The sequence below is a fragment of the Pan paniscus genome, chromosome 13, assembly GCF_029289425.2.
Source record: "Pan paniscus chromosome 13, NHGRI_mPanPan1-v2.0_pri, whole genome shotgun sequence".
Classification (NCBI taxonomy): Eukaryota; Metazoa; Chordata; class Mammalia; order Primates; family Hominidae; genus Pan; species Pan paniscus.
In genome coordinates, this window is record NC_073262.2 from 68,270,111 (window position 1) to 68,284,877 (window position 14,767).

Below are 14,767 nucleotides of genomic sequence, written 5' to 3' on the forward strand. Positions count from 1 at the left end.
TTTGAGTAAAAGGAGAAAGGAAGAAGAGTTGCTGACACTGTCATGACTGAAGGGGTAAGATTAGGCATTGTGGCACCTCTCAGCCAGGGCTGCTTCCTTATAGGAAGTGCTTCAGAGCTGCGGAGATGGGAGTGATTTAGCAGCTGCCTCCCCCTTGATTGACCGCATCAGGCTTTAAAAATATCAATGGATTCATTAGCATCAACCCTTTGCAGAACTCTCTTGAAGACTATCTTAATGGAAACATGTGAGAGCTTTTATGAGTGCACTCCAAGATATGATTTATGGGAAATAGTCGCAACAAGTGTTTGCTTGAAGTCTGTTGGAGTCATTCCTCTGAACTCTAGGCACTATCAGAACATCAATAAAGCATGAATTTTGAGTAAAGACCAAGGCAGATAAATAAGTATTGGCGTTGGTATTTCTGGAAATTTTTCTGGAACATTTATCAAGGACAATTTGCTAGAAGAAATGGATAGTAACCTGATGCTTAAAAGTTGAAGAGGGAGGGAGGGAGGAGGGAAGGAAGAGATAATACATTTGACTAGATTGAAAATGTATATTTACATTCTCAGAATATGGGATTAGGAAATGAAAAAGTGTAGTAAGCAAGGGGAAGTATTGCAGAATGGAGATTTGTGCTTGGCTCAGGCATGTAGACAGCAAGCAAGTGAGGGATAAATGAGAACACTGAAGATGATAACTATGTGAGGCAACACAATTGTTAATTAGCTAGATTTAACCATTTCACGATATATGTGTGTGTGTGTGTGTGTGTATATATATATACATACATATATATGTATATACTTTGAAACATTATGTTGTACATGATAAATACACACAATGTTGTCTGTCAAATTAAAAAAATAAAAGAATAAAAATTATAAAACCAATTTCTACTGTACCAGATATCACCTCTTAATTTCTAGTTACTTTTCATTTCAACCGCATGATAAGGGTGGGTTTCCTTTCCAGTGGTAAAAAAAAATGTGAGCTTTAAAAATGATGCTTACTCTTACACTTTACATAAATTAACATATTTTAGTTCTCACTGCAATTCTGTGAAATAGGTTCTATTTTTAATCTTAATTTTACAGATGATGAAACTGGAATGTCAAGAAGTTCAATAACTTTCCAAAGGATCTTACTGTTAGTAAAGTTGTGAAGCCAGATTCAAACCCAGACCAGTCTCAGTTCAGTGTTTGAACTCTTAATATAATGCCTGTCTGTAGACGCTTCAAAGTTTCTACTTAATTATATATAATTCTTAATCTAACTTGATTTTAACATATGCAGAATTCTCCATGGGTGTAGTTAATTTTCCAAGTATAAAATAAAATCTTTGTAATTTACTTAAAGTCTTTATCGTATAGCTTTATTTATAGTGCCCCAAAAGTAAAAACATTTATAATTTAACACATTTGCTCTTGCCTTTATCTTTTTTTCTATAAAAGTTACCTTTACATTGTCTAGGTAATATTTACAAAACCACAAGATGCTTGCAAAAGTACTAAATGCTTTTTGCTATATACAAAGATGTTCTTTGAAACGTTATTTTTGTTGCATTCTTGGAAGTCAATTCTCTAATTTTCAAAATTGTATTATGTCTATAGTAACAAAATTGATTACCTTATAATTTCTGAATAATAAACTATGCATGTGTAAAGCAGTGTGCAAAAGAGTACTATATGACCTGCATTAATTTTACTAACATTTGGGGAAAAGTATCAGTTATAACCACCTAAATCAACATACAAATATCAGTAGTATGTCTATACTTCAGTAATGAACTAGAAATGATCATTTCTTTGTGTTGTGAACATTCAAAATCCTCTCTTGTAGCTTTCTGAAAATATACACTAAATTATTGTTAGCCATTTTCACCCTACAGGGGCCACAGAACACTAAAATTTATTTCTCCCATCTAGCTATAACTTTTTATCTATTCATCAACATCTTCCTGTCCTCCCCCTTCCCCTACAATTCCCAGCCTCTAATAATCACAGTTCTACTCTCTACTTTTATTAGCCCAAATTTTTTTTAGCTCTCACATATAAATGAGAACATGAGTGGTATTTGTCTTCCTGTGTCTGACTGATTTTATTTAACATAATGTCCTCCAGGTTCATTCATGTGGCCATGAATGACAGGATTTTATTATTTCATGGGTGGAAAGTATTCTATTGTGTATATATACCACATTTTCTTTATCCATTCATCTGTTGATGGACAATTAGGTTGATTCTATATACTGGCTATTGTGAATAGCGCTGCAGTAAAGTTGGTATCTCTTCAATACACTGATTTCCTTTCTTTTGGATAAATATCCATTAGTGGGATTACTGGATCATGTGGTAGTTATATTTGTAGTTTTTTAAAAGATACCTCCATACTATATTCCATAATGGCTGTACTAATTTACATTCTTACCAACAGTGTATTCGTGTCACCTTTTCTCCACATTTTTTGCAGCACTTGTTATTTTTTTGTCTTTTTTATGAAAGCCATTCTAGTTGGAGTGACATGATGTCTGATTGTGGTTTTGATTTGCATTTCTTTGATGATTAGTGATGCCGAGCATTTTTTAATAATACTTGTTGGCTATTTATATGTCTTCTTTAGAAAAATAACTGTTCAGATCCTCTGACCATTTTTAATTGGATTGGTTTTTTGTTCTTGAGTTGTTTGAATTCCTCATATAGTCTGGATATTAGTCTCTTGTCAGATGAATAGTTTGAAAATATTTTCTTCACTCTGTTGATTGTTTCCTTTGTTGTGCACAAGCTTTTTATCCTGATATAGTCCCATGTATCTATTTTTGTTTCTGTTGCCTACATTTTTGAAGTCTTACCCATGAACTCTTTCCTTAGACCAATGAGATGAAGAATTTCCCCTGTGTTTTCTTCTGAGAGTTTTATGGTTTCGAGCCTTATGTTTAAGTCTTTAATTCATTTGGAATTGATTTTTGTATACAGTGAGAGATAGGAGTCTGGTTTACTTTTTCTGCATATAGATATTCAGTTCTCACCAAACCACTTATTGAAAAGACTTATCCTTCCCCCATTGTATGTTCTTGCCAGCTTTGTTGAAAACAGGTTGGCTGTAAATGCATGGATTTCTATTTGGGTCTTCTGTTCTGTTCCAGTGGTCTGTGTGTGTGTTTTGATGCCAGTACCACACTATTTTGGTTACTACAGCTTTGTAGTGGATTTTGAAGTCAGGTAGTGTGATGCCTCCAGCTTTGTTCTTTTTGCTGAGAATTGCTTTGGCTATTCAGGGTCTTTTGTAGTTCCATATGACTTTTAGAGTGTTTTTTTTTTATTCTGTGAAGAATATCATTGGTGTTTGATAGAGATTGCGTAGATTTTTAAATTGCTTTGAGTAGTATGGTCGTTTTAACAATATGAATTCTTCCAATCGGTGAGCATGGATGTCTTACTATTTTTTTTGTCCTCTTCAATGTCTTTCATCAGACATTTCTTCAATGTCTTTTCATCACACCACTATGCCTCGCTAAGGTTTGTAATGTTCATTGTAAGATCTTTCTTACAATGTGTTAGATTTATTCACAGGTTTTTTTTATTTGTAGCTGTTTTAAATTGATTTATTTATTTCTTTTTCAACTAGTTCATTATCAAAGTATAGAAACACTACTGATATTTGTATGCTGATTATGTATCCTGCGACTTTACTCTTAATTTATTTATCAGTTCTAACATCTTTTTGGTGGATTCTTCAGGTTTTTCTGCATATAAAATCATGTCATCTGCAAAGAAGGACAATTTGACTTACTCTTCCAATTTGGATGCCCTTTATTTCTCTTGCCCAATTGCTATGATCAAGACTTCTAGAACTATGTTGAATAAGAGTGGTGAAAGTGGGCATCCTTGTCTTTTTCCAGTTTTTAGAGTAAAGGCTTTCAGCTTTTCCCTATTCAGTATGATGTTAGCTGTGGGTTTGTCATATATGGCCTTTATTGTGTTGATCTATGTTCCTTCTATATCTAATTTCTTGACAGTTTTTAATCATGAAGGATTGTAAGATTTTATCAAATGCTTTTTCTACATCTATTAAGATAATAATGTGGTTTTGGCCTTTATTTTGTTGATGAGTTGTAACACATGTATTGATTTGTGTGTGTTGATGTGTTTACATTTTCATTCATTTCAATAAAATTTTTTAAACTTCCATCTTTATTTCTTCACTGACCTAATAAATGGTTAGGAGCATGTTATTTAATGTTCATGTATTTTTATACTTTCTAAAGTTCTTCTTATTATTGATTTCTAGTTTCTTTTTCATTGTGGACTGAGAAGATACTTTACATGACTTTGATATTTTTCTATTTGTTAAGATTTGTTTCGTGGCCTAAAGTATGGTCTATCCTGGAGAATATTCCATGTGTTGATGAAAAGAAAGTGTATTCTTCAGCCATTGGATTTAATGATCTGTAAATGTCTGTTATTGTCATTTGGTCTATACTGAAGTTAAGTTCTATGTTTCTTTGTTGACTTTTGTCTAAATCATCTTTCCAATGCTGAAATGTGGTGGTGAAGTCCTATTATTGCTTTTGTGTCTCTCTTTAATAATATTTGCTTTATATATCTGAATGCTCCAGTGTTAGTTGCTATATATACTTAGAATAGTTATATCCTTTGCCGGGTGTGGTGGCTTACCCCTGTAATCCCAGCACTTTGGGAGGCCGAGTCGGGCAGATCACAAGACCAGGAGATCAAGACCATCCTGGCTAACATGGTGAAACCCCATCTCTACTAAAAATACAAAAAATTAGACGGGTGTGGTGGCGGGTGCTTGTAGTCCCAGATACTCAGGAGGTTGAGGCAGGAGAATGGTGTGAACCCGGGAGGCAGAGCTTGCAGTGAGCCAAGATTGCACCACTGCACTCTAGCCTTGGTGACAGAGCAAGACTCCATCTAAAAAAAAAAAAAGAATTATAAAAGAATTGTTATATCCTCTTGCTGAATCAATCCCTTAATTATTATATATAATGCTTTTGTCTCTTTTCATTTTGTAACTTAAAATCTATTTTGTCTGATGTAATTATCGTTATTTCTGCATGCTTTTGTATTCTGTTTACATGGAATATCTTTTCTTCATCCCTTCACTTTTATTTATTTATTTTTTTTTGAGACAGGGTCTCTCTCTGTCACCCAGGCTAAAGTGCACTGGTGCAATCACAGCTCACTGCAGCATCGACCTCCTGGGTTCCTGAGAATCTGGCACTATAGGCACATACCACCATATCTGGCTAATGTTTGTGGGTTTTTTGTTTTTTGCTTTTTGTTTTTTACAGATTGGGTCTCACTATGTTGCCCAGGCTGGTCTTGAACTCCTGGGCTCAAGTGATCCTCCTGCCTCAGCCTTCTGAGTCACTGGGATTACAGGCATGAGCCATCATGCCCAGCTTCCATCCCTTCACTGTTATTCTTTGTGTATCTTTACAGATGAAGTGAGTTTCTTGTGGGCAACATATAATTGGGTTTTGTGTTTTTATCCATTCATCCAGTCTATATTTTTTAACTGAAAAATTTAAACTGTTTACATTTAAGGTTCTTATTTATAGGTGAGGACTTAATCCTATCATTTTGTAAATCAGTTTTTGATTGTTTTGTGTATACTTGGTTCCTTTCTTACTTTCTTATTGTACATATTTGTGTTTTGGTGGTTTTTCTGTAATGATAACATTTAATTTGTTTCTCATTTGTTTCTTTCTCATTTGTGTACCTGCTGTACCAGTACATTTTATACTTTTATGTATTTTTATGATGGTAGATATCATTTTTTACTTCCAGATGTTAGACTTCCTGAAGCATTTCCTGTAGGACCAGACTAATGGCAATTAATTCACTCAGGTTCACCTCTCTGGTAAATAATTTATTTCTCTTTCATTTTGAAGCATAGCTTTGCTGAGTTATTTTTAACTAACTTTTTATAAAAACACTTTGAATATATTATCCCCTTCTCTCCTGAACTGTAGATTTCTGCTCAGAAATCTGCTGTTAATGTGAGAGAGATTCCCTTTTATATGAATTGATGCTTTTCTGTTACTGTTTTAAAAGTTACCTATCTTTGACTTTTGATGGTTTGACTATAATGTCTCTTGGAGAGAATCTTTTTGAATTAAATATATGTTGGATTGTTTCAGCTTCTTGTGTTTGGATGTCTAATATCTCTTCCAATATTTGGTCATTTGATGTTTTCCCACATTTTTCCATTCTTTAAATTTGTTTTTTTTGTTTTTTGTTTTTTGGTCTGACTGGGTTATTTCAAAAGACCTATCTTCAAGTTTAGAAATTCTTACTTCTGCTTGAGCTAGCCTATTGTTGAAGCTCTCAGTTGTATTTCTTATTTTATTCATTGAATTCTTCAGTTCAAGGATCAGTTTGGTTCCTTTTTATATCTAATACTCTTGAATTTCCCATTCAGATCCTGAATGATTTTCTAATTTTTTTATTGTCTATCCGTATTCTCTTGTATCTCACTAAGTTTCTTTAAGACCATTATTTTGAATTACTTATCAGGCATTTCATGGGTTTCCTTTTCTGTGAGGTCTGTTGCTGGAGAATTACGGTTTTCGTTTGGAAGTGTCATGTTTCCGTGCTTTTTCATGTTTCTGTATCATTACATGATAGCTGCACATCTGGCATAATAATTGCTTCTTCCAGTTTTATGGAGGTAGCTTTCATATGGAAAGAATTTTTCTTGTAGATGCATCTATAGTGTAAATTGGATAGGGTACTTTAGTTTTGGTTTTGGGTGGGCATTGTAGCCTAGTGTCCATATGATTTCCTTGGCTGTAGTCAGTATCAGTAATGTCTACGTTCCTCAGTGGCTTAGACAGCAGTTGTTTGTGGAGGCTGTGGTGAGGCTTTGCTGGAGACTGTGGTGCCAGGCAGGACAATCCTCAGGCCCCTAGGTGGCACATGTGTGGACACTGGCTGTGGTGATGATGGGCTGGGCAGGCTGGGCCTTGGATCCCTGGTTGGTGCATGCAGGCACTAGCAGTGGTTATAGCAACCCAGAAGGGCTGTATTTCCTCTCCCTAGATGATACGCATATGCAGGTGTGTGGTGGTCCCACAACTGGAGGGGATGGTCATAGCAATGGTAGTCCCAGGCATGTGGCCTTCAGGCTCTGTTAGCCCATTCTTCAGCTCCCTATGTCCTGTGCGTGGCCCACATAATGTGCTTGACCAATTGTTCCTAGGGGTGTAGGGCACTGCATAGGCTTGGGTGCTGGAGATGCAGCTGAAGCACTGGGTCCAGATGGTGTCACAATGCCATAGCACTCTGAGTGGATGTGGAGAGATGTTGGCAGGACCCCAAGGATGTCAACATGCAGTGGTTATTGGGCCCCAGGGCAGGGTGTAGTCTGAATGTTGGCTCTGCTTTTAAAATGGTGCCATGCTGCAGCGGCTTGAGTCCTGGGGAGTGGGTAGGACCAAGCATGAATTTCCTCTCTAGAACAATGTAGTAATGTGAACTACATGCAGCTGCCTGTACTTGGCTAGGGCCTGTGAGAAGCAAGAAGCTCTTCTGTAGCTAGGATTGCAGGTATCTGTGATGGGAATATGGTTTACTGAGGATCTCTCACTTACATTTTTCTTGCAGTGGGAACTCCATCCTGGCTTTGAGCCAGTCCTGGCTGGCTGCTTTGCTTCCCTCTCTGTGCTGCCATCTCAAGTTTCTGTACTTCAGAGGGTCCCTGTCACTTCCCTGCTGGATTCCAGTGTTCTCCCTTAGACACTGTATTTGACATGTTAGCTACAAACAGTTTTGGTTCTTCTCTGTGAAGCATGTTATCTTATTAACATAGCTGTCATTGTCATCAATATTTGCTAATACAGACTACCCAAATAGTACTGTCATTTAATTGGGCTCTATGCATTTCATAAAGTTGGGCACCCTTGCTATTGAGGAGCAATAGCAACAGAAAGATCATATGAACCAAAAGCTAAACAAATTGAACATTTACACATATTACACAATTTCATAGAACTATGTAGCCAGCATTAGGAAATATTTGCTATCCATTCACCTCTTCCTCTTGTCCAGAGCCCACACAGAGCAAATCGTATATGTGGAAGGATTATAGAGCGCTAGAAATAATAGCCTTCATGGGGATGAGAAATGCTCTAAGGTGAAATATGAAGACTATATTAGGAGAAAATATTTTGAGTTGGTCTTAAAGGATGACTCAGTAATATACTAGAGGTTGAAGAAAGTAGTCTATACCAGTATTGTGCTAGATTATCCTTATGAATGTTTTAATTATGTGGTGTGAATTTGAAAAGCTGTTCAAACATTCGGTAACATGCTAGGAATACACTTCTTTTCATTTAGACATAACCTTCCTTTTCTTTCTTTAGGGATGGTTAAATAGTTGATAGCACTTTAAAGTCATAAAACTGTCAGTCATGAATTAGTTAGTGTGAGTGCCTTTGTCTCTAAAGGAAGTTACATGAGGGTCCCAGTGTTGTGGGTATCTTATTATAGGAGAACTAAAGTAAAATAGAGAAAAAGAGCAACCAACAGTTAAACTAAAGCTAAATTTCTTAGGTAAATACTTTTACCTATGATTGTTCCTAGAAGACGACAGAGTAAATGGGGATTTAGTATAGGAAAATCTCTTCTTCTGTGTCCTAATTTTTCATTTTTTGACTTGTAACATTTAAAGATTACAGGATATTTATCTTCCTACCTAAACTCCTTCTGATTCAAATTCATACAATCCGAAAACTACAACTATGGAGTCATATTGACTCTTTTTGCTACCAGAAAGTATTTTATTAGTGGTGAGGCTAAGGAACAAACAGTGTTTCTCAGGGGTTAGTTTGTTGGGGACCACCTATGAATTTTTTCATGCCCTATCGTACCTCATAGCTACTGGCAAAGTCAAGAAAGTGGCAGAAATCTCTGGAGAGAATATGTCATTTACAAAATCAATTATAAAGTTCTACACACATACACACAAACACACACACAGTCACACAAAATGGAAGACACTATCAAAAAGTGAAGAATTAGAGGCTCAAATTCTTGCCTGATATCCTAGCATTTATCCACTAACAAATATCCTAATATAAGGAGGTTTTAACCTGGTATATTTCCCTAGTAGTCAGTCTGACAAAGATAATGAATTAAATATATAACCACCTAAGTCAGAGGACTTTTTATCTTTAAGATTTCTAAACTTGAAATTCCAAGTATAAAAAGTTAAAAGCTTTCAAATTTATTAGGGCAGCCATTCATCTAGTTAATTAAGTTAAACTTGCTACTCAGATTGGGGGTACATAGTAAGAGCAAGACTTGGAAACAAAAGGAAAATTCTGAGACGAAGGGTCTAAATCTGAAGTGGACACCCGAAGAAAACACATTTCTCCTCTTATTCCTAGGGAACTGATATATCACAGAAGCAAAAATACTTAGTTGCAATATTTTTAAAAAGTAGAAATAAAGTCAGTTTTCTAGTTAAAATTACTACATGGTTTTCCATAATTGTTGCAAGACAAAGCATATAAGCATGATAAATTTTTACACAGTTTTTCTTTGTGATCAATGTGATATATAGCCAGAGCTTATGGCCATATAAATCTTCCAAAAATTGTCCAAGAAATCTAATAATCTGCTGTGCAAAGAAAAAGGAAGAAAGAATCAAACATTGCCTGGAAAGTGAATAAATAATATGTTTAAGTGTATATATTTTTAAAATCTATGCGACTGATTTTATAATGAAATAAAACATATCCACTTAATTACAGGTCCAAAGTGGCTATTTTCCATGTATTTTTCCAATTAAAAGATGATGTGAGGAATAATTTTGATATTAAAAAGGAACCTCAGTCTTGAAAATATTAAAAAACCATTGCCACCAGATACTAAAGTGTGATTTACTTAGAAATAAGGAAATGTCTAACAGGGCTGGAAAAGTAGACCATTCACATTTATTAGCATCTCACAGATGTCTCTGTCATTTACAAATAGCTTGATTTGTTAAAATCAACAGTACAAAAATGTTCATTTTGTGGCTGATTTTCCATTATATTCTATAATGTAAACCAATAGTAGGTCATATTAGTACTGGTAGCCCATAAATGCAGTGGCTGGTACCTTACATGTGGTATTTGTAAGGTGCCTCCTAATTTAGTGAATCCACACATATTTTCATAGAAGAAGTTTATCTGTAGGATATTATATTATAATTCCTTTACTACAGCCAAAATGTCAATGTTGCCTATGGATTAAGAGGTCTCAAGTTTTCCTTTCCATCCCTAAATTACATTTTTATCCTTATATATTATAATATTATCATTGTGTTTTATCCTTTATATATAAAACTAATTATTTAACCCACTTTTTTCTAGTCTGCTTTTCTTCAAAATTACACTTAAGAGAGAAATGACCATCATATAGGTAACCTGGCCTCTCTTATCTTATTTTAATTTCTTTCCTGATTATAAAAGAACATAAATATATGATCACATTAAGATTTATCTTAAGCTCAAAGTCAGAATCCAAACTAAACAAATCCCAGTTCCTGGTTAGCAGTCGTGGGTCATTGTAGTCCCGGGCGTTGTATTGAGTCCTGTCTGACCACAGATGTTCTTGGCAGCTTTTTCTGCAGGCGTCCTACCAAAATATTATTATTTGTTCTGCTTGCCTCCTTCAGTCCTTTTTTTTTTTTTTTTTTTTTGAAATACCATTGATGCCAATTCTGGCTTTTCATCTCACTTTCCTCCCAGTGGACACAATTTTCCTCAAGTATTCTTCTATTTGATATGCTAAGAATGGAAGGTACAGAACAAAGAAATAAAATATGGCCTGGCCCTCAAGGAATTCCTAGTTTTACCGATGAGAAAAGGAGACATGATTTCCAGTGGAGCATAGAATGAGTCAGCAGAAGCAATAAAAAGTACGTGAAGTAGCACAGAAGCAGAATATTACTTTTTAAAAGGAGTGTGGACCAGGAATCTCTTACAGAGAAGAGTATGTTTAGCTGTTTTGTTTTGTTTTTGTAGAAAATAATATAGTTTTATTAAAGAGAATTTAGTTCAAGTTATCATTATCCCTTTCTATTTGTTGTTGTTGTACCGCTGGAGGAAAAAAATGGTTTATTTTAAACACTTTTGTTACATTTTAGTCTTGATACCTGCAACACACAATTTACAAACATGCTTTATCTTCCTTTCTCTACTGCCTTGGTTTTATTTAGTCCTTACCTCTTATTATTTTGATTTTCCACTTGATATTTCTACCTATGTGTGCTATTAAGTGTTTCTACAGATGAGAATGTTTATTTTGTTCTTTAGAGCATTCAGCTTTACCACTTAGAGAATTTTCTTCAGATCATTTAACACATTTCCCTACTCTCACAAATGGCAGGCAGAGCTTTCTTCTTTGAGCTGGTCTCTTTATTCTATTTTGAAACATCTTTCTAAAAGGCATCTTACTCTATTCTGCCATATATTTCACATTAAAAAAAATAACTTCTGAGATTACCATGGCATTTGGAAAAGAGTATCTCTCAATTTGAACTTTTAAAGTTATTTTTCTTTACAGGTAAGTATTTTTAATTCTAGCAGCCTATTTCCCTTCTTTCATAAATGTATTGTTCATCATGCTATTAGGCAGCCAATTCTCTGTAATTTTCGTTTGGCTTTATAAATCTTTTGATTGGTTAGTTCTTGATATATACATTTTTGTAGGCATCAAAATATTTGTGTTTCTAAAAATAATATACTTAAGAAGCCTACATTTAAATACCTTTTTTGATATCTATATATTAGTTTAACTGCTGCAACAAAATAATAATAGCTTTAGTTACATTGTATAGTTTATGTTTAAGCATATTATGTAGCTTAAACAAAATAGAAGTTTGTTTCTCTCCACTTAAAACTCTAATCGTAAGTAGTCTACTGCTGCTGTGAAGACTCAATGGGTTTGAGAACTCATGATTCTTCTATCTCGTTGATCCACCATATTTAACACTGTTTCTATCTTGTGTTTGAAGTTGGCTACGTCAGATCCTGCAACCATGTTCCCATTTCTCCAGTGGGAAGGAGATAAGAAAGAAATGGTAGAAAAGATACTCTTTTAAAAACAAAACCAAAGTTGCCATATACTGTTCTTACTCTTACCCATTAGTCAGAAGTAAGTCACAGGATCCCACTTAACTGCAAGGAAGGCTGGATCACTAGCTTAAAATTCACTAGCTTAAAATTATATTACTAGAGAAGAAATAAAGATATTGGAGAAAGAGCTACTAGTCTCTATTACAGTCTATACTCACTCGTAACCCTTTCTTCTCCTCCAACCCAGACATTATGTTTTTAGGAATTTGCACTGTACCTGTATGAGGTGTCTCCATACCTAGGCTTTTTGGTATGCAGTAGGCTCCCTGTATCTGCAGGTTCTGCAGCCACAGATTCGACCAGCCTTGGGTTGAAAATATTTAAAACATAAATAAATAAAATAAAATAATAACAATTTTTGAAAGGATACAGTATAACAACTATTTACATGGTATTTATATTGTATTAGGTATTATAAGTAATCCACAGATGATTTAAAGCAGGGGTGCCCAACCCCTGGGCCATGGACTGGTACCTGTCTATGGCCTGTTAAGAACTGGGCCGCACAGCAAGGAATGAGAGGCAGGCGAGCAAGCATAACCGCCTGAGCTACACCTCTTGTCAGATCAGTGGGGGCATTAGATTCTCGTGGGAGCACAGATCCTATTGTGAACCGCTCATGCATGGGATCTAGGTTGCGTGCTCCTTATGAGAATCTAATGATAAATGTAATGCACTTGAATTATCCCGAAACCATCCCTCCCCAGTCCATGGAAAAATTGTCTTGCACAAAACCAGTCCCTGGTGCCAAAAAGGTTGGGGACCACTGATATAAAATATATGGAAGGATGTGCATAGGTTCAATGCAAATACTACACCATTTTATATCAGGAACTTGAGCATTCATGGATTTTGGTAACAGTGGGGATCCTAGAACGAATCCCCCATGGATACTAAGGGAACACTGTAATCATGCTTTTGTGCTATATTTACATACTGACTTTTTAATACCCCTAGGCAGCAACATCTACAACCATAAGATATTTTGACAGTGTGCAGTCACTGAGGACTCTCCCTCCTTCCTGAATTCCTACTTCTGAAACTTGGATTCTACGTATAGGTAGCTGTTGTCTAGGCTTTTTGTCTCCTACTGTTACTTTTTCTAACTCTCTTCCTTTCCCTTTTAGAGCAGCTGCAAGGGAGGCAACTGTTGCCTACCTTCTCTCCACAAAAGGGAGTATCTCCTTGTCTGGCTTTTCTTGTCATAGCAGCACATGGAGTCTATTAGCCTCATTTTTCCATTCGTCTTTGAAGTTTTCTCTTATCGCTCCCACCCCTACAACCAACAACAAAAGAGTCCTAGCCACCTTGAACTGTCTCTTGCTTAATTACCTTGTTTCTTCTTTCATCCTCGTCTGTAAAGCAGGTTCAGGGAGAGCATTCTAGAATTTTGAATTCTAGAAGGAAAAACAGTTTTTATTTTATATAATTTGGACTTTTAAATAAAATAATGTATTTAATATTTTTATTTATTTTAAGCTTTCTTATGTGCATTCTGAAGCTGAAGGTAAAATAGACTCAGACTTTAGATTCTGAATATATGCACCCCACCCTGGTTACATGTGGCCTCCTGAAGGGAATGGATAAAGGCTTCATGCCTGCTCTATAGAATCGCCAAAGAGGGCTTCCGTCAGGCCAGTCCTTTTTTCTTCCTGAAACATTCTCTTAAGTCACTCTTTTTATTTTTCTTTGATGTAAGCTCACAATTTCCTCACTTTCGGGGATTTAAATTACTACAAATATCCTGTGGGTTTATCCATTTTGAGGTACCCTGGTACCTACACAGTCCCTTGCTGGCCAGCTGCTCTCATCCATTGTTATACTGGTGCCTCATAAATTTCCCCTGAGAGGTCCCTCTTCTACACAAAAGCTGCCTGGGTTTTCTTCTCTTAACTAAGAAGCCTTCTTTTCATCCTACAGCTCACGAAGAAAGCAAAGCACACTGAGGTTCTCACCCTTACTTCCCCTGCCTCTCCCTATTTCCTCCTCCTTCCCATCACCTCTTTCCTTTATTTATTCTTTCACTTCAGCAGTCTCAGCTGGCATGCATGACGAGTCTGTTAGGTGCCACACATTGTATTGTTCATCTCTACAACCGGTGAGATGGGTTTTCTCATTTTACAAAGAGGAAACAGGCAGAGAGAGGGTAAGAAGCCCGAGGAAAGTGGGAAACTAAATAATGGCCTAGCCAGGATTGGAGTCCCAGTCTGACTGTGAAGCCGGCAACTGCATCACACTGCCCCTCAGATATATGTGCCACATTGTGTTTTTAGAGAAGTCATGCAGAACAACTGAAACAATGTGACAGTCCAAGAGATCTCATTTCAAATCGTGACTCCCATCATTTTGGTTGTGTCCTAGGCAGGTTACTAAATGAGCTCATTTCCTCATCTGCAAAATGGGACCAGTGAGCCTTTCTTTCATTCAGTAAGTATTTGCTGAGCACTTCCTATGTGCCTGGCATACTTCTAGGTATTGGATATGGCAGGGAGTGAGACAGGCACTACCTGGTTCTCAAAGAACCAACATTTGGGTAAGGAGACAGGTAACAAATATACATAACATGTAGTTGTAAGTGCTCTTTAAAAAAAAAGTGCCAGGCACGGTGGCTCA

General features: G+C 36.0%; 1 protein-coding gene and 1 long non-coding RNA gene across 5 annotated transcripts in view; one reads left to right on the top strand and one right to left on the bottom strand.

Moving 5' to 3' along the window:
• Positions 1-14,767, top strand: part of CSRNP3 (cysteine and serine rich nuclear protein 3) — a 217,999-nt gene that overhangs the window by 139,736 nt on the left and 63,496 nt on the right. The gene's annotated exons all lie outside the window — the stretch shown is intronic.
• LOC103786514 (uncharacterized) overlaps positions 8,929-14,767 on the bottom strand; it is a 96,025-nt gene continuing 90,186 nt past the window's right edge. The window contains exons 4-5 of the long non-coding RNA XR_001337876.4: positions 13,487-13,551; positions 8,929-12,458 (exon numbers count right to left, since the gene is read on the bottom strand). This is a non-coding gene — a long non-coding RNA (uncharacterized LOC103786514). The remainder of the gene's footprint in view (positions 12,459-13,486; positions 13,552-14,767) is intronic.